We start from the raw sequence: 21,193 nt of genomic DNA, 5'->3' as shown, positions 1-21,193 counted from the left end.
AGGTGGAATCGGAGATTAATGGCCTATAAACTGAAGGGAATTCCAAAGCAAAAGTACAGCTTTGCAGATACATTTCTGAGCACCAACTTCAATGAAAGGGTGATAGAACTATGTCACTAAAGGAAGAGTATTATAAAGGTGAAGAAAACTAGTAGCATTAAAGCCACCGAAAGCCAAGCATGAATTGAAAAATATATGGTGATTGAGAGGGTGCACAAGAACTATGCAGAAAGGCCATATGGTACAAAACATGGAGAGATTCCACTGACAAGCATTCCGTACAAATATGAAAGCTGTCAGAATCATCTAATTATGTCAAACAGTGGAAGACACCTGCTAAAAAGGCACTCAAGTAGTCATTTCAGCTCCACTTCAGAAAAGGGCAACAGATGTAGCTCTCAAAGCACATCTAAGCATAAGCAAAACATAGATGTAGTAAAGATGATACAGTTTCTTGAGATGATCTTCTATTTTGAATGCTCTGCTAGTGTAACATGCCAAGACTGGCTCTGTAGCATACAATAAAGTCCTGACTACTACCCAGATGAAATGGCTTGGCTAGTGACTTGGGTGCTGGAGCAGCCAAGGAAGGAAGGAAGGAAGGATGAGACTGAGTGGCCACCCTGGAGGGAGGAGACCAGTCCTGTTTAATGCTGACGGCTACCATGTACTAGCAGTATGTACAAAGGCATTCAACAGCGGCATTTCAGATGTGTGTGGGGCTTGCAGGCCAAGTAGTATATACTTTAGCAAGAAAAAAGAAGTTATGTACTCACCATAACGTTCCATGTTTGTAGTCCATCTCACTCTTCATTCTTCTATATGGGATCGGAGCCAATCCTCGGCTCTGACTCGGCCTATTTACAAGCTGGAAGACTTCTGGTTGGCTCAAGGCTAGGTAGGTATTCCATGGTGCACCAGCACAACTCCCAGATTTTGTTTGCTGCTAACTAGACGAAATAATAACATACAGAAAGAAGCCAATACTAAAAGGTATCCATAAATAATGAGAAACATTTTTCTGTCTCCAGGTGCTTCCAGGATGGGGGCAGGAGGGCGGGTTCGTAAGAATGAAGAGTGAGATGGACTACAAACATGGAGCGTTATGGTGAGTACATAACTTCTTTATGTTCTGTAGTCCTATCTCACCTTCATTCTTACATATGGGACAGCATCCCTAGTGCCTTATTCATGGGTGGCTCAAGGAAAAATACTCCTGAGTACCGTGGAACCAAAAGATGCTCTACCCCTGGAGGTTAAATCCAATTTGTAATGAGTAATAAAAGTGTGAGGGGTAGCCCATGTAGCTGCTGCGCAAATATTATCAAGTGGGATCCTGGCTTGAAAGGCTGCAGAGGTAGACTGAGATCTGGTAGAATGAGTCTTGATTTTAAAGGGTAAAAAATCTACCCTCAGAATTGTAAACATAAGCTATATAGATAGAAATCCAATTAGAGAGAGTTACTTTGGAAACTGGTAAAACCAACCTGGATTCGGAAAAGGAAATGAATAATTGATCTGATTTTCTGATGTCTTTAGTCCGGTGCAAATAAAAAACGTAATTGTCTATGGACATCCAGCTGATGAAACCTGTACTCAGCTGCATTGGAGTGATTTGGAAAGAAAACCGGAAGTTCTATGGATTGATTCAAAGTGGCATGGGAACAGACCTTGGGGACAAAGGAGGGATTAGTATGAAGGGACACCCTGTCTTTGTGAAAAATCATATAAGGCAGTTTAACAGACAATGCTTGCAACTCGGACACCTGTCTGGCTGATGTGATAGCCACAACGTCTTCCAAGACAAAAATTTCAGAGAGGATGAATGAGGAGGCTCAATGGGCGGAGATGTTAATTTAGATGACACAAAATTTAAATCCCATGAGGCCACATGTTTTTGAACAGGGGGGGGGCTTAAAGTGGCACCTTTAAGGAAGGTTTTGCACAGCTTATGTGACCAAGTTACAATCTGGAAAACCTAGATGAAAATTTGAAATCACTGCCATCTGAACTCTGATAGTGGCAGCCGCAGATCCTTGGTGAAAAAGCTCAAAAAGGAATTCCAAAACCACTGGAATGGAGGCAATGTAGGGGTCAACATCCATTTTCTCTGCCCAAAGAGAGAATCTTCTCCATTTACTGGAATACAGTCTCCTAGTGGAAGACTTATGAGAAGACGCAAGGATATGAGTCACGGAAGGCAAGAAGTCATGAAGCCTGACTAGGGATGAAACTGGAGCAGCCACGCTGTCAAACTGAGGTTGTGTAAGGAGGGGTGAAGCGAACCTGACATGAGTCAACAGGTCTGGAACTGGGTCCAGAATCCAAGGGTCGTCCAAGATCAGAGGCCCGAGGAAGGGGAACCAAACCTGACAAGGCCAGTAAGGAGCAATGAGGATCAGTTTGCTTCCCAGCCATTTCACTTTCTGAATAATCTTGGGATTGAGAGGAAAGGGAGGAAAAGCATACAGAAGACACAGGGGCCAATCGTAAACAAGTGCGTCTCTCAATGACTCCCCCGGAGGGGGGATGAGGAAGTAGCAGCTGCTGCATTTGGCATTGATTGGGCTGGCAAAGAGATCGCAAGGCTGTCCCCATCTGCAGAAAATCTGTTCCACTGTTTCCTGTTTCAGAGACCACTCGTGACGCATCAGCATTGCCCGGCTGAGCTTGACGGCTATCACGTTGGTCGTCCCTGGAATGTACACTGCCACCAGAAAACGCTGGGAAGATATCGTCCATTTCCAAACTCGCATGGCCTCTCGACAGAGTGGGTAAGATCTGGTTCCGCCCTGTTTGTTGATATACCATACTACCAACATATGTCTGATTGTATTGCAATAGTCCCCAGAGGAAGAAGGTCGTGAAGTGCTTGCAATGCCAGGAGCATCGCCCTCATCTCTAGAACATTGATATGCAGGTGAGCCTCGTGATCTTGCCATGTACCCTGGACAGTCCTGCCGAGAATGTCCGCCCACCCTGTGAGGCATCCATGGTCACAATGGCAAAAGGCTGGCGAGGAACAAATGAAATAATAGTATGGTGGAAACCATGGTCCCTAGGAGTTGCAGAATAATCTTAGCTTTGACTCTTCGTAAGGGGAGAAGAAGCTGAATTTGAAGAAACAGGTTCTGTGCCCTTTCGGCAGGAAGACGAGCCACCATGTTTACTGTGACTATCTCTGCACCTATAAAAATCACAGATTGAAAGGGCAATAAGGCAGGTTTTTCCCAATTTAGAGAGATTCCCAGCTGGGCACAAAGCTGAATAGTAGCGTCCCTGCTCTAAAGGAGTAGACAGAAACACTTGGAATCCTCGACCCCTCAGGTGAGCTGTCACTACTGCCATACATTTGTTGAACACCCTGGGGGCTGTGGTGAGACTAAAGGGCAGAGCATGGAACTGGTAGTGACTGGCTCCCAACCAGAAGCATAGAGGTCTCCTTGACGCCCTGTCCATTTTTATGTGGTAGTAGGCGTCTTGGAGATCTATTGAGCCTATCCAATTGTCTTTCCCTAACAATGGGAGTATAGACTGCAGTGTTACCATCTGGAACTTGTCCTTCTTTACTGATTCATTCAATCTGCTGAGGTCCAGAATGGGCCTCCAGTCCCCTGTAAGTTTTGGCACTAAAATGAATCTGGAGTAAGTTCCGGATCCTATTTAGTCTGCTGGGACAGTTTGGATGACTCTTTGACAGCAACCTGTTGACCTCCACAGTTGCCTGATCCCTGTGATTGGGTGGAACATCTGGGATTTTCTTGGGAACAAAAGGTGGAGGAGAAAAGGGTATGACATAACCTCTGGTAATAATTCTTTGTACCCACTTGTCTTGAGTGATACTTAGCCAGGCTTCTGGATACAAAGAAATGTGACCATCGACCGGCCCTAGAGAAGCACAGTCGGGCCCCACATCAGGAGCGCTGGTAAGGCCGGCCCCAAAAGGAATCGAGACCTCCCTGGTTTTGCGGACCGCCATTGCCTCTAGGGTGACTTCTACCATTTCCTCCTCCTCTGCCTATGAAGGAGGAGTCATCCTGTGCCTCCTGGAAAAACTTCTGGGACTTCTTGAACCACATCTTACCGCCCCTCTGACCCTTACGGTATGGTCTAGAGGGAACAGTAAAATGTACTCCCACAGCAGTGAGTGTTTTTCCTTCTTGCTCGCACCAGGTGAGAGTGTCCTTTATCTTGGATCCAAACAATGAGGAACCATCGAAGGGGGTGTTGGTAAAGGTAGACTTAAACGTTTCCGCAAAGTTACACAAACGCATCCAGGAATGACGCCTTGGGGGAAATTCCTGAACCTGCTGCTCTACTCGCTCCATCGGCTGCATATGAAATAAGCCACATGGAACAGTTGATGATACGAGTTCAAGGTGGACAACTGGGCAGAAACCTTGTCAGGGACTCCCTCAGTACATGCACCTTGTAAAGAGTCTCCTAACTCTTTAAGGAGATCTCTCTGAAGCCTCATAAAGTGAGTAAGGTAACTCGGCGATCTAAGGGTAAATGCCGCTAAAGAGAAGATACGCTTCCTGTATCTGTCCATTGTTAGAGTCTCCTTATTCGGCGGAGGAACAGAAGAAGTCTTAGCTAGCTCCTTAGTGGCTGCCGCCACCACCATGGCATCTACAGGCACACTTTTAGATAAAAAAATCTTTTCCTGGAGGGGCAGAAAGGAACTTGTTCAGTCTCCTGGGGACTGGCTCCACAGCATCAGGAGTACCCCACACCTTTCGACTAACTAAATCCATCAGTTCGAAGGGTGGAGACACCCAAGAGGCAGAAGGTTGAGACTCAAAAGCCTTCAGGTACACAGACTCCTCATCAGAAGGGGTGACAGTGGGCCACCTGCACCTCTGTTTAAGGATCTCCAGCATGTCTACAAAGGAGACATCATCAGAGGACTACTTGGGGGACCCTTCAGACTCCTCGAGGTCAGTGTCAGATGACAAAGGTTCATCCTGGAGTCGACATGCTTCCTCTTACAAGTCCTTTTCCGTGGTGACTCCTCAGAAGGACATTCCGTGGAGGTCTCGGATGAGAGGAGGCCAGCAGCCAATGGCTCCTGAGGCTGAGGATCTCTGCTGCCGCTGGAAGGAGTAGGAGCTGAAATATAAGTAGGTGCTTTAGGGGGAAGAATGCCGGTACCTCTGGTAGGAGCTGAGGATTGGGGCAGCACACTCCTCATCATCTCGAATGCTGACCTCTCCGGCACCGAGGACATCCCCGGCTCCGAGGAGACCGAGGATGCCATCGGCTCCGAGATAGATGTAGGGTCCGAACTGACTCTAGCAGACGCGTGAGAGGAAGACTCGGAACCGAAGAAGTTTGGTTCCAAGTATCCCTGTCGGGGCCGACCAGAGAGCTTCTGCGCCTAGACATTACGGACGGCACTGAATGTGTCGGAGCAGAACTCTGCTCTGAAACAGCCACAAGGGGAGCTGGAGCTGAAGGTTCCACCAGTGGTACCAAGCACTCTGGCTCCGAAAGACCAAAATGGCTTGGAGGAGGAATGATCACAGAGGGTTGAACGAACTAGAGTGGCTCCGGAAACTGACTGGGTCGGAGCAAACAACAATTTGGGCAGAGCAGATGACTTCAAAAGTCTCAGCACTACCCTCTCTCCACATCTTCTTCCGATAAACTCCTGGAAGACCTGGATGACAGAGTAGGAGATCGGGATCTCTGAGGTATGGGAGACTTCAATAACAAGAAGGCCGGTAGAGGGTCCATAGACCGGCTCAGAGAAACAGTCTTAATAGTCTCCGCTGTCGGCTCTGAAATACTTGGAACTGACCCTGCAATAACAATACCACTCTCAGTTGGCCCCGAGGTCTGTGGACTTGTCTGTTTTTGAAACTTTAAGAGGTGGCTCCGAGACACCAGTGCCGGGGAGGGCCTCTTAGAAAATTTTGACTTTCCCTTAGTGAATTTAGAAGAGGATGAAGAACTAGACAAATCTTCCTCAAAGGAAGGTTTACGAAGACCTTTCAGGATGAGCTTGTTCTTCCTTTCCTGCAACACCCTAGGACTGAAAGCATGACAAAATAAACAGGTCTCCTGTAAATGGATGGCCCCTAAACAGTAAACGCAGTTACCATGGACATCCGTTATAGACATTTTTGAGAGCACTTACTACCTTTCTTAAAGCCGGATGGCTTATGATCCTTACTCTCTTTAGACATTCTGCAGTAGAGACACACACACAGAGAAAAAGAAGAATGACTAGGTCCTCTAATTTAAACGGGCCTAGCCCTGCAGGAAGCAAAATTGACACCACGAGGACTAGGTCCTCTAATTTAAATGGGCCTAGCCCAGCCAAGGAAGAGATAAGGTCTTCTAACTGAAACAGACCCAGAAAGTCAGAGAAAGCAGAAGTATCACACACTCAAACAGAAACACAGTAATAAGCAGGGAATTGCAAAAAAAACTCAAGCTTATTTAACAGACAATGCTTTGCCAAGCACAAACAGAACGTAGCTCTGTTAATAGTAGCAAATCCAATCATGCTACAACAAGTTAATTTACAAGCGAAAACTGCCAAAAAACTCTATAAACACACACAGTATAACAGTGCGCAAAAGGCGCCTACACTACTAATATATGGAAAACCAGCACATGGGATACCGACCAAGATAGAAAGGGCCGAAGGCCAAGAAATTGCACTAAATGGCACAAGTAAAGCTAACAACACTAACAACTACGTTGATTACTATAAGCCGTAACAGTTTTAACTACTTTAAACTATTTTAAACTATACAGAGCAAAGAAATTTGGTAATACATGCAATCACTTAGCCAGAGCCAAAGAGAAGCACTACCGAACTCGTCGACGTGGCAAACGAGATCTGGGGATTGTACTGGTGCACCACGGGATGCCTACCTAGCCACGAGCCAACCAGAAGTCTTCCGCTTGTAAATAGGCAGAGTCAGAGCCGAGGATCGGCTCTGATCCCATATAGAAAAATGAAGAGGGAGATGGACTACAAACATGGAACGTTATGGCGAGTACATAACTTCTTTTTTCTTGCTAAAGTACATACTACTTGGCCTGCAAGCCCCACACACATACACATCTGAAATGCCACTGTTGAATGCCTTTGTACATACTGCTAGTACATGGTAGCCGTCAGCATTAAACAGGACTGGCCTCCTCCCTCCAGGGTGGCCACTCAGTCCCATCCTTCCTTCCTTGGCTGCTCCAGCACCCAAGTCACTAGCCAAGCCATTTCATCTGGGTAGTAGTTAGGACTTTATTTCTGTATGCTACCGAGCCAGTCTTGGCATGTTACATTAGCAGAGCATTCAAAATAGAAGATCATCTCAAGAAACTGTATCATCTTTACTATATCTATGTTTTGCTTATGCTTAGATGTGCTTTGAGAGCTACATCTGTTGCCCTTTTCTGAAGTGGAGCTGAAATGACTACTTGAGTGCCTTCTTAGCAGGTGTCTTCCACTGTTTGACATAATTAGAGTGATTCTGACCTCTTTCATATTTCTACGGAATGCTTGTCTGTGGAATCACTCCATATTTTGTACCATATGGCCTTTCTGCATAGTTCTTGTGCACCCTCTCAATCACCATATATTTTTCAATTCATGCTTGGCTTTCGGTGGCTTTAAAGCTACTAGTTTTCTTCACCTTTATAATACTCTTCCTTTAGTGACATAGTTCTATCACCCTTTCATTGAAGTTGGTGCTCAGAAATGTATCTGCAGAGCTGTACTTTTGCTTTGGAATTACCTTCAGTTTATCGGCTCCGATCCCATATGTAAGAATGAAGGTGAGATAGGACTACAGAACATCAGGCATTTACAGCAGCGTGCATGTGTATGTGCTGTGAGTGCATACATGTATGGGGGTACAATGTACCAAACCTGCTGGACATCGCAGAGATCAAGGAACTAGGGCATACCAAAAATACAGGTCAACTGGTCACGGGGATGTGATAAACTAGGCTTGCCCACCTTTTCCTACACCAGATGTTGTACTTTCTGACTGATGAACCAAACCTATCAAAACAAAACACTTAAGATTTTTAAATCCTTGTTTGATTATGATGCTTAAATGAAGCAGGAATAATCCCAAGTACCACCACAGCTCACCTCCTTGCCCTCTCATGATAAACTAATTAGCACTACACTTGGGTGCAAAATACACTTAAGAATACCATTCTTCTATTAATGATTTCACTGCACCTCAGTCATGGCAGCACACTGTCTTTGCCACTATATACGGACTTCAGTCCTCACTCCACATGGAGTAAAGGTAGCCTTGCTTGTACAATATTTATGATTTTTATACCGGACGCAATGACACCATAAAGACTTTTCTTGAAATGTGCTGCATTGCACTGCCCTGAGAAGAATTTGTAAATATAGACAAAACAGGAAGAGTATAATAAAGCTTGGTAATGGATCACTTTCTAATGGTCATGCAGGCCTACTAGTGGAAAACACAGTGCAGGGTTACATACCAGAAACAGACTGATATTTCTCCTAAAACTTTTCGGGCAACAAACAAGTTGTGCTTTTAGATGCTGATGTTAACAGAAAACACTGCACACTGATTTCAGAGTGGCAAGTCAAAATTCCCAGCGATGCTTTCCTTTCTTTTTTATGCAATATTTTATAAGCTGGAAAACATCACTTTCAGGAGAAAAGAAAAACGATTTAAGATTTTAGAAATTATAAAGTCACCCCTGAGTTTCCTTGCAATGGAACTCATAAAACAAGACAATAAGGTCTTAATACCTAAAATTTCCAACTGTGTTCTGTAACTGAATGTCCTGACACCAAGAAATTTGATAAAAAAATTCAAATAGGTTCACAGTCATGGTCATACATTAAGGAGATACTGTCAGTAGGCCTACACACATTAAGCTGCTTGTTTTTTTTTTTTTTGACATTTAGTAACAAACACATATATTTATCAATCCGACTGAAACGCAGCAAATATAATCGGAATACTACTGTGTTTTATAACATGAAATTAAATATTTATCAGAAAATATTTTCTGCCATTTTAAACAGTATATAAAAAAAAACATTTTTACAAGTGTAAATGACACCCACACATTTGGGGCCCACTTCTGGTTAGCCTTCGGTGCTTTTACCTCCTGCAAAGTAAATATAAAGGGCTTTTAGGCCTTTTTTATTTAAAGCTGTTCAAGAAAAACTGAAAAAAAAACAGTACAGTAATATTGGCATCAGTAATACTGGCATCTTTAGAATGGTCAAGTTAAGAACAGATGGATAAATTCAGTTCTACTCTCACCCCAGCTTGTTATGTGGACTTTGTCCAGCTAAGGAGTAACAACAAGCGGGGTCAAAAGGGTAATAAGGGCTTAATGGTCCAGTCAAGGAGGACAAAAAAACAGAACTTACTAGCTTTGTTCTGTTTGGATATTAGTAACATAAAAATCCGGTCCAAAAATGTAAAAGTGAGACTTTCATTTTTACATGTAGTTAAAGATTATTTTTTTCATCAACATTCAAGATGCAACTGTTTCTCTGACAAAGAGGCTAACTCCATAATTTACAGAAATATTTAAAGTAACTCTCTCCCGTAGCTTTCCCTGAAAAATTGCAACTATGCCAAATGAATTTGAAAACAACAGGACTTCATATATAAAGGACTAAAAACAGGCAGAAGGCTGGGAATGGCCTTCTTGAGCAGTCTACATATAACCGAACATCTTAAAAGCTGCAAACAACTAGCTGACTGTTAGAAGACCATGGCTTACAGTAAGTTAGTTGTACAACCCATCGATTTTTTTTTTTTTAGGGGAAACTGCTCAGCCCCCACACAAAGGGATACCCCTCCACTACCATTACTCCTGATCTCTAAAGATATACTGATTCAGATAAAGGGATAAAACAATTAAAGCCTTTTCTCCATGTTTGTTATCACAAAGAGAATTTGTGTGAAGCCTCTTTGCCATCGGTTTCCACAGCAGTACAGCAGGTGAGAGAACTGGGCTGCAGTACGCCTGTTAGTGGCTGTCAAAACAGTTCATGAAAATGTCAGCAGTAAACAGTGACTGATTACATTTATTTTTACTTAACATTTGTTTACCGGGAAAGTCCGACTTGGAACAAAGCCAATTTTCAGCGGAGGCCCAGGGAGAAACGCTCCAGATGCATGTCTTTTGTAACTTGGGAGGAAACTAGACCAACCTGGAGGAAACACACACGAATGCAGGGAGGATGCAGAAGGCACTCCAGTCGAGAATCGAACCGGAGAACCTCTTGCTGTGAGGCGACAACGCTACCGCTGCACCATTGTTCCGTCAATTCAGTAACATTCCTGCACTACAAAAATATACTGCAAACATACATAAGAACCTCCTCTAATTAAAACTATTCAGATTAGAAGTAGAGATATTCAAAATAATTCACCAATACAATTTAAAGAGCACTGCCATACAGATCTTTTCAGTTATACAGTTCAAAATACCTGACTAGGGTTAGTGTTTCTGCAGGAAAGACACCAGCTCAGCTACACTTTTCTCAAACTCTTTGCACAACCCAACCTCATTTTAAACTTGGTTAACACATTTTTGCAGCAAGGTCTTTTTTCCCCTGATAAAAAAATAAAATTATAGATAACATTCATAACACACTGGCCTAAGGGCTAAAAAGCTCATGGCTGATGGTACAAATATAACATGGCAGTGAAATATACTTAAGTGTGCACAAAACCTTTGTAAATGTGAAGAATGGCAAACTCACTGGTACAATTTTCACATACATGGAAAACAGGAAGAGTAAGCAAACCATAACATGCCTTATACAAAAACTGAAACACTGCAGGCTCTCCATGGATGTATGTACCTGGTTCAGAACTACCTTCTTAAAAAAAACCTTCTCGATCACAATAAATAACTCACACTCAGACTCTTGTAATACTAATACTGACATGCCACAAGGTGTCATCCTTGGCCCACTCCGGTTCCTCATTTTTATAATCATCATCCTATGGGCACTTTCTGACGTTATTTACTTTATGCAGATGACAGCATGATAAAGAGATCTTCTCCAACTCAAGAATCAAACACACTCCTACCTAATGGCTTTAAACATCTTTAGAATTGAATCCTCGGTAATAAACTAACCCTAAACGAACAAACACCCACACGCAAAAAGCCTAATGTTTGGTCCAAACAAAAGGCTATCCTCGGCCCAACCCAATCACTTAATGTACTCAACCAAGAAGGCTACTCCCTCAAAAGGCATCACACTGCAGAAATATCTTGAGAGCATAAAGTTCTAACCCAGCTAAAAGTAGTCTACAACATTTCACATCTGCTAATAAAAAGAAACTAAGCAGGCCACAGCTGTCAACATACTGCATCCTTAACTTGAATATTTCTTCCCTTAACACCTATAGATTCTTCATAAAACAAAACAAAACAAACAAAAAAAGATAGAAATTCCAAAACTTATCTGAGCTCTTATAATGATCAACCCTGCTTAACCATCAACATTTTTAATGGATTCCTGATGCATCCTGGACCCCTCCCTGTCGGGGTCTATGTTATATATTCGAACGCTTAAACGTTAGAATCACTAAAGATCGAACTTTAGTTATCGAACATTTAAATGTTCATATATATTAAAAAAATAAATAAATAAACTGAAGTGCGATCTCGGAGTTGGTATATTTAAGTAGCGGGGGTGTGTGGGGGTGCAGGGGGGCATGCCCCCTGCTTAAATCCCTTACTTTTTTTGTTGAATATTAATTTTTAATATATTCGAACACTTAAATGTTCGATCACTAAATTTCGATCTTTAGTGATTCAAATATTTAAGCGTTCGAATATATAAAATAGACCCTCCTGTTGACCCCTTATGTACAAACTAAAAAGACAGTTTACTACTCCTCCAAACTACACAACTACCTTACCTCCCACTCACTCAGAGCTGCAAATGAAAAAATACTATCCAGACCACCATAAACTACAAGAAATGCAAAACAACCCTTTGTCAAACTTTTGCCAGGTAAATAGAACTGCCCACAGTGTACCCTACTGGAAAAGAACAGAAATGTATATAAACTATATACCTGTGCAAATGTACGTTTTAATAGTAGAAGCTGGAACATGCAGAGTTAACTTACAAAACTTCAAGAAAATAAGTTGAAATTAAGTGATTTACGATGTGCTGTAAAACTCAGTTTCAATGCAGCAAGACAGGATGTCTAAAGCTAGAAGATTTTTCTACTGTTCTGGAGAGAAGTAATTACTAGGTTTAAAATGTAAAAATGTTCAATTGTTTTACAAATTCCAGTTCTGGACAAACATTTGAGAGATGCACATTTTTAACAAAGAGATGCTACTTTCTGTTAGCCTGGGAACTGAAGGCAGGTGACAGAGTGATGTCATCCAGGCTGACCTAGCAGTAATATTTAATAACGATCAAGAACATCCACTCATCTGCATTTGCCTTGCTCTGCAAGTAAGTTATTATCTTTTAGATACAGATAGGAATATAGTAAAGATTAGTTGAGATGTTTTCTGTATTTGAGACTGTCCTGCAATGTTGTTTTAAAATATTTCCTATGATTCTGAACTCTGCAGTTACTGTGCTGATGGAGTATCATCTTGTTCTTTTATTACTTATTATTAAATGTATTTAAACCAATCTTTGTGGATATTTGTGAGACATTTAAGTGCTTAGAGTACTTGCATATGTATTTGGTGACACTGTACAGATCTCTTATAAACAACCTTGCTCTTGGTAACACTTACCATTTGGATAATAGTAACATTACACAGTAGAACTGGTCATTTTTTGTAAGAGGCTTTTAGTAGCTGATAAGCAAGGGTTGGTGGCAGTGATAACTACCTTATAGTCTGGGCAGAAGGGGGCAAAGATATTAAACCTGTGCCAGCCTTCTCCAGGTGTGTGTGTGTGTGTGTGTGTGTGTGTGTGTGTGTGTGTGTGTGTGTGTGTGTGTGTGTAAATCAAATCTCAAACATGGACACGAAGCACTGGTTGGACAGAGGGTGCTGGAGGTCTTGGCTTGACCCCTCAGTTGAGATCTTAGCCCTATAGCTTGTGCCAGTGGGGAGTCTTATTGGGGATCTGGAGAAAAAGGGAGAAACCAGCCCCAGATGGACTGTGATCTCTTAAGGGAAGTTGTACTTTACTGTTTGTATACTTGTCATCCTCCCATTGTGTACGTCCCTCACTGTTGCCAGTGGTGAGGACTGAGGCTCCTTGATTACTGGGCCAGTGTGCAGGGGAGTCACATATTAACTGGTGGCAGTCGTGGGATAACCACATCACATATTAATTGGCTTGTAGTGGTGTGGATATTGAATTCCTGTAGCCTGTGTACTGTGGCCACTGAAGGTGTTTGTACTCTCAATCAGTCACACAGTGAACATTCAGAGATCACATCGCAATTATTTTAATTGTTTTTGTTAGCTTAGTCAGGGAGAACAGGCAAGCATGTCAGCAGAGGAGTATGGCAAAATGACAAGGAGCCAGTTGGCTGAAATGCACCATGCTAAAGGACAGGAGCATGCCAAACTGACTGAAGCAGACATGACTGCAGCTTTAGTCACAGCTGCATCGCAGAACAGCAACCAGAAAAAAATGAGAAACTGCAATATCTGAAGGCTGAGGAAAATGAGAAACTGTGAAGCCGAGGAGGAGGAGAGGCAGAGGCAACATTAAAAGGAGATGCTGACTCTTCGCCAGAGTCACGGAGGTAATGGGGAAGGGAGTAAACGAACCCCAGAAGCAAAAAAGGTCAGTACATTTCTTAACAATTTACACAGGGGGATAATTTTGATAATTTCATTCATATGTTTGAGAGGGTATGTAAACAGAATAATGTTGACCAAGGGCCCTGGGTACGGCTCCTGACCCCCTACATGGTAAAGTTGTAACTGTAACTTCTAAATGGTTTGATACGGATTGTTTAAATTATAATGTTGTCAAGAACTGTCTTTTAGAATGTTTTAAGTTACACCTGAAGCTTACAGGAAAAAGTTTATTGAGCACAGGTGCAAGGCAGATGAAAGTGTGTGTGAATATGTTGCTGAACTAAGCACTTATTTTCATAGGTGGGTGAGTGGATGTCAGATCACCACTTCTGAAGGGCTGGCAGAACGTTTGGTGAGGGAACAATCCCTCAGCACTTTCCCTGAGGACATGAGAATCTGGTTAGGTGATGATACACTACTGCAGATGAGTTGGGGAAGAAGGGAAACCTATATTTAACAAGCAGGGCATCACTGCACAGGAAAGGGACACCTAGTGCTGCTCATGGGTCAAAGGGATCCCATGGTGGGCAGCCCAGACTACCCCTGCCAGTAGCAGGGGAAGCCACTAGGTCCAGGCACAAGTCCAAGACCAAGGGTTAAATATTTTAAATGCAACCAGTGGGGCCATGTAGAATACAGATGTCCACAGAGGCAAGGTGGGGAACAAAAGGTGGGAGAGCCAGTAAGTGGTAGTGACAAAATGCCAACAGTAGGTTGTCTCGAGACAACAAGGGTACCAAACTACCACAAGAGATTGTATCCCATCTTAGTGAATGAGAAAGAGGCCATGGCTAAGAGAGACCCTGCCTCTGACCTAATCATTGTGAAGCCTGCAATGGTTACAGAGGAGCACTACTTGCTTGGGCAGTCTACTCCAGTCAGAGTTTTAGGAGGGGCCCCACTCCAAATACCTTTGGCTAGGGTTCACCTTGACTGGGAGGGAGGAAAAAGAAGCCAACAAGTAGGTGTGTTTGAGGATATCCCTGCAGATGTCCTGACAGGGAATGATTTTGATAATGCAGTACAGTGTGTGCATGCAGTAACATGCAGTCAGGCTTGGAGACAAGCATGTGGGTCTGGTAGCCTGGGGGAGACCCAGACAGACCACACAATTGCAGCCAGGACTAGTGAGGTGGTTACTTCAGCGAGAGAGCTACCCTGTAGCAGCGAGACTGAAGGTGAGCCACAGCTGCTTCTGGGTACTGATGTTCCCTTGGACAGAGTGACTGCAAGGGCAGCAGTAAGTAGTAGTAGTACCCAGGCTGACAGTGAGGCACCGCTGTCAGAGGATGCCAGACTTCCTGTGGAAGGGGAGCCGGGAAAGGACACAGAGTTGAGACAGGCTCAGCTCTCAGACCCTACATTACAAGGCCTGAGGGAGGTAGCTAGTGAGGCACCTGATTCGCAAGGGAAGGGGGAATCTGTATACTGGGACAAAGGGTTACTGTATAGAGAGTGGACCCCTGAGGGAGGGTTACAGGTTGAGAGAATACAGCTGTTGGTAGTGCCCAGAGCCTACCATCTGGCACTTTTAGCCATAGCCCAAACAAAAGCAGCCAGCACTCCATATAGCCACAAGTGAAAAAGTATTTAATAATTATTTAATAAGATAAAGTTCCATTAACCAAAAAAACACAAAATAAACTTCAAACACCACTAAGGGTGAAAACAGCATACCGGTTTAAGCTTATAGCCTTCATCAGTGCTAATGTGCCTATTAAATGACTGCATTTATACATAAGCAAATCCAATATTATTGGTTCTTTATAGCAATTCATTTAAACCAGGTGCAATCAAGGTTCCTAATTTCACTATCTACATGCGTTCCTTAAAATTTAAAAGTGGATGTAAACCCTCATGTGGTCTTGTATTCTTATAAATTCTATCTATGATGGTAATGTGTATCTAGCTGTAGGGTGTTGTGTTTGTATAAAGCACTACTACTTCTCTTACACTTAACACTAAGATGTCCTGATATTCTTAGTCTGAGTGGGCGTGAGGTCTGTCCTACATAAAAAGCTGGACAGGTGGACTTAGCTAAATATATCACCCCATCACTGTTACAATTACCAAAAATCAATATATCAAATACTTTGGAACAATTTGATGAGGTAAAAACGTTCTGTTTCGGGACCAGCTTATAAAAGCTACAATCCCCCACAAGGATAGCTGCCTATTAACGGACTACCATCCAATCTCCTCTGTATATCCAACCTACCTCATTTATGCCCTTTCTTTTAGTGATTGAACCACCCACTCAAACTCTTACCTTTCCTGTAAGAAAACCTGCACCTCTCTGGTAACAACCCCGATATCCTATCATCCATCTAAGATCTCCCAATGTCGATATACAATACTTTTCAAAAAATTTGTATTGTAACCAAAGTCCATAATAAAATCTAATGGGCATATTTTGTGTATGGGTTTTGTCCTGATATTTTAAAGCCTGTTGTCTATCAATACATTGCACAGAGATTGCCACTTTCTGGATAACCTGGAAAAACCTTGCATTTGAAACCTGTGTGTGATATCCTTAGCAAGTGTATCATAATCAGCCACCCTAGAACAAATTCCCTTAAGTCTTAAGAATTGTGATTTGGGAATATTGATATGGGAATATTATTTATTACATGTTGTGGATGGCAGCTGGTGGCATGGAGCAAATTGTTAAACTGTGGGTGTTTTCTATATAAAATGCTATTTAATGTCCCATCATCCAGCACACTAACCTGCACATCCAAAATCCCCCACTTATTTTCATTTAAATATTCCACGAATTCTTGTAAATACATTTCGTCTGAACGCCAAACCAGCCAACAATCATCCAAATAGCGACGCCAGATGTCAATGGCTTCTAAATAAATGTTGTGACCAGCATCATATATCAAATGATGTTCTATATATCCCATAAAAAGGCCAGTATAAATGGGAGAAAAGGACGCTCCCACTGCTGTCCCTGTTAACTGTAAATAACACAAATTGTCAAAAAAGAAAACATTTTTATTCAGCACGTGCTCAGTAAGACACAATAGGAAGGTGTTAAACCCAGGATCATATAAAGAAGCCTGTGTAAAGCCAAAATTCTAAGGCAGCCAAACCTGCCCAATGTGGGATGTTCATGTATAATGCACTAACATCTAATGTGCAAAGTAGCCACCCTTTCTCAATCTGCATATCTGCAGTAATGTTAAGGAATTGGGTAGTATCCTGTATACGAGCCCTTATATGTTCCAATAGAGGTTTCAGATATTTAGTCAAATGCCGAGAGGGTTTCTGTCAAAGATCCCCTTCCTGACACTATAGTCTACCAAGGAGTATACTATAGTTTTTATGGATCTTTGGTAACACACACAAGCTTTGTCTTGTGGGGTTTACCACTGTTAAAAGATACTTAACTTGTCTAGAAATGATCCCTCCTTCTAAAGCCAAAGCCAAAAAACTATCTATCTCCTGTTTGAAGACAGGACTTGGATCCAAAACCATCAACTGATAATACTAATGGTCAGTCAACTGATTGACGGCTTCATTATGATACCTATCCCAATCCTAAATGACTACAGCATCTCCCTTATCTGCCTGATTGATAACAATATTATGTCTTTAGTCTACACAGAGCTTGACATTCATCCCTTGTGATATTATCCAACCCCCCATGACTAAAAACTTGTTTATGGAAATGTAAATCGGTCAAAACTAAATTCTGAAACATTCCAACATGTTTATTCATGGGCGGTGCAAAGGAGGAAGTCCTAAAACGAAAACTGTTAACATCTTCACTCTGTCGATCCACAACCTAATCGAAATAAAGTTTCAAATTAAGATTTCTACAAAAATTGAAAACATCCTGTGCAAATGAATATTCTGACACAAAGAAATTGGGAACAAACCCCATGCCTTTATTCAGTGGAGTATATTCCGCAGAGGTCAACCCTAAGGAAGAAATATTGCAAACATTAGGACACTACATTTAGCCATAGCCCATGATATTCCCTTTGCAGGTCATATGGGCATAAAGCATACAAAGAGACGTATTACGCAGAACTTATTTTGGCCTGGGATTTCTAGAGAAATAACAGGGTACTGCAGGACCTGTCTGCAGTGCCAACAGGTAGGCAAGGCAGCAGACAAGGTGAAAGCTCCTTTGAAACCTTTGCCATTGACTGAGGAGCCATTTCAGAGGGTAGCTATGGATATTGTGGTGCCTCCGAGTACCCCAAGTTCCACAGGGAAAACCTATATTCTAGTGGTAGTAGATTATGCTACCAGATACCCTAAGGCATTGGCACTGTCCTCCACTGAAGCAGAAAAGTTGGCAAATGCTTTGTTAGAGATTTTTAGCAGGGTGGGGTTTCCCAAAAGAAATACTGACTGATAGAGGTGCCAATTACATGTCAGACCTGCTGGCTTGCCTGTAGAAGTACTGTGGGGTGCAGCACCTAAAGACCACCCCCTACCATCCCCAGACTAATGGTCTTGGTGAGAGGTTAAACTCTACACTCAAGATGGTGGTCGGTGGTACGGGCAGTTTAAGAGGGAGTGGGATAAATATTTGCCCCATTTGTTATTTGCTTACAGAGAGGTTCCCCAGGAATCCACAGGTTTTTCAGCCTTTGAGTTGCTGTATGGGCATAGGGTGAGGGGACCTCTAGATTTGATTCGAGATGAGTGGGAGGGTGAGTGTGAATCTCACAAGGAGTCTGTTGTGGCATATGTCCTAAAACTCAGGACTAGCTTGGCCCAGGAGAACCTGGCAAAAGCCCAACAGCAGAAAAAGGTCTGGTATGACAGGAATGCTCGAGCTAGAGAGTATGCTGTAGGGCAGCAGGTAATAGTTCTCATTCCTGTCAGACACAACAAGCTGAAAGCAGCTTAGTAGGGGGACCCTACAAGATGGTAAGGGAGTTCAGTGATGTTAACTACATGGTAGAATTGCTAGGCAGGATGTAGGGGCACAAACTGTACCATGTTAACATGATGAAACCGTACCATGATAGGGAGGGGCCCTTGTGCTGAATACTTGCAGTGGATGGCAGGAAGAGTCTGAGGTGGATCTGGTGACTGATCTCAGTAAGGCTCAGACTGAATCCTCAGTGAAAGGGGTAAGAAATGTCCCAGCAGTTATCCCCTACAATGGTTCGAGAAATCCAAGCAGTGCTACAGGAGTTTGGGGACATGTTCACTGGGAAACCAGAGTGCACCCACCTAGTGCAGCAGCATGTGGCTACAGGACCCCAAAGCCTATTAAGCAGGCCCCTTACAGGGTGCCTGAGAGAGTCAAATGAACTCTGAGGGAGGAGATACAAGAAATGTTGGAACTAGGGGTAATTCAGGAGTCCAGCAGTCCCTGGGCCTCCACAGTGGTGCTGGTACCAAAGAAGGATGGCAGCACCGGGTTCTGTGTGGACTACAGGAAATGCTTACCCCATGCCTAGGACAGATGAAGCCCTGCAGAAGCTGGGTGGGACTATGTATCTTACCACTACTGATCTTACCAAGGGTTACTGGCAGGTGCCCTTAACTCCCAGTGAAAGAGAGAGTTCAGCCTTTGTGAATCCTTTTGGCTTGTATGAGTTCACGAAGTTGCCCTTTGGGATGAAAAATACCCCAGCGACTTTCCAGAGGCTGGCAGATTGTATACTAGCAGGAGCAGGAGATTTTTCCCTTGCTTACCTAGATGATATTGCCATCTACAACAATTCCTAGCAAGAGCACCTTCAGCATGTCAGGGAGGTGCTGGGCAGACTACAGAGATCAGGGTTGACCATTAAGTCCAGCAAATGTCAGATGGGTATGGCAGAGGTCTCCTACCTCGGACATAGAGTGGGGAGTGGTAAGATCAGGCCACAGCCTGCCGATGTGGAAGCCATAAACAGATGAGGGCATTCTTAAGGACAGCAGGGTACTACGGAAAGTCTGTCACCAGTTATAGTACTATAGCTGCTCCCCTCACAGACCTGACAAGGAAAAACAGACCCCAGCATGTGAGCAGGCATTCCAGAAGCTTAAAAGAGCTTTGGGAGGACCCCTGTGTTGGCCAGTCCAGATTACAGCAAATAATTTGCTGTGCAGGTGGATGCTTCAAACCATGGGGTGGAGGCTGTACATAGCCATGTTTCTTCAGAGGAAGAGCACCCAATGGTATATCACAAATGTAGGCTCCAACCCAGGGAGGAATGCTATGCAGCTGTAGAAAAGGAATCCCTAGCCATAGTGTGGGCACTGCAGAAACTTCAGTCTTATCTGTTTGGAAGGAAATTCACTGTACTTACAGACCACAATCCCTTAACATGGCTGCATCAAACCAGCCAACAAAATGCCAAGTTACTAAGGTGGAGCCTAGGGTTGCAAGCATATGATATGACAGTGCAGCACCGCAGGGGGGTTAACAATGTCAACGCAGATGGGCTGTCAAGACAGGGAATGGAGTAATGTATTCCCAGATAGACTCAACCCTCTCAAGCAATGTTTCTCAAGGGTCACTTGAAAAACTAGCTTGAGTTTTTTTTTGGGGGGGATGTGAGGCTGTCAGCCCAGCTATCTGGAATTTTGTAAATAATCATATGTCATTTGTGAATATTAATATAATTAATATGCTTGCCTTATAAATGTAAGAGAAAGTACAGTTTTGTACCTACCATAAATGTAGATATCCGATAGGTATGCATCTGCAGTCATAACATATGGGTTGTCCTGCCTCAGGCAGCCCTTCGGTCGGCCGGATTCCAAAGTCTGGGTCTGGCCTCGGCTGATGTCGCACTTCACCCGACGTCATAGCTCCTGGGGTATAAAGGCATCAGCCGACGCCATTTTCCTCAGTGTTTCTTGCCCCAGATGCCAGGTGCCCTCTAGGAAGGCTAAATTTGGATAAATGTAGAAAATTCCAAACAGTAGAAAGAAAAATATATATACATATATACATACAAACAAATACACCATAATAGATTCCCCCAGCTAGCTAAAAGAGGGGTAAGTACAGCTAACTAAAAGAGGGGTAAGTACCCTAGGAATACCACAGAGGGGAAGGAGGGTGGGTAATCCTGACTGCAGATGCACACCTATCGGACATCTACATTTATGGTAGGTACAAAACTGTACTATGTCCTTCAAGGATGCATCTGCAGTCATAACATATGGGTAGAATACCATAGCCAAACTGGGGGTGGAGGCACTAAGATAATGATGGTGTAGTTAAGATCCCCTGTAAAACAGCAGTTGCAAAACCTGCTTGGGATCTGGAGTATAAAGGAAGGTTGTAATGCTTGGCAAATGTATGCACGGAGCTCCAAGTAGCAGCTTCTAAAATGTCTTTGGTAGCCACTCCTCGTAGGAAAGCTGTAGTGGTGGCTGTAGCTCTTGTGGAGTGAGGCCTGATATTTTCAGGAGTTGTCTTCCCATGAAATGAGTAGCA

At 43.2% G+C, this 21,193-nt stretch overlaps 1 protein-coding gene across 1 annotated transcript in view; it reads right to left on the bottom strand.

Annotated features, from left to right (window-relative positions):
- The window catches only part of SMS (spermine synthase), a 676,859-nt gene that overhangs the window by 7,091 nt on the left and 648,575 nt on the right, over positions 1–21,193 (bottom strand). The gene's annotated exons all lie outside the window — the stretch shown is intronic.

This window comes from Protopterus annectens, chromosome 5.part0 (genome assembly GCF_019279795.1).
Source record: "Protopterus annectens isolate FY-2018-M chromosome 5.part0, PAN1.0, whole genome shotgun sequence".
NCBI lineage: Eukaryota > Metazoa > Chordata > Ceratodontiformes > Protopteridae > Protopterus > Protopterus annectens.
Note: the sequence above shows the minus strand (reverse complement) of the source record. Positions and strands in the feature narration are given on the sequence as shown.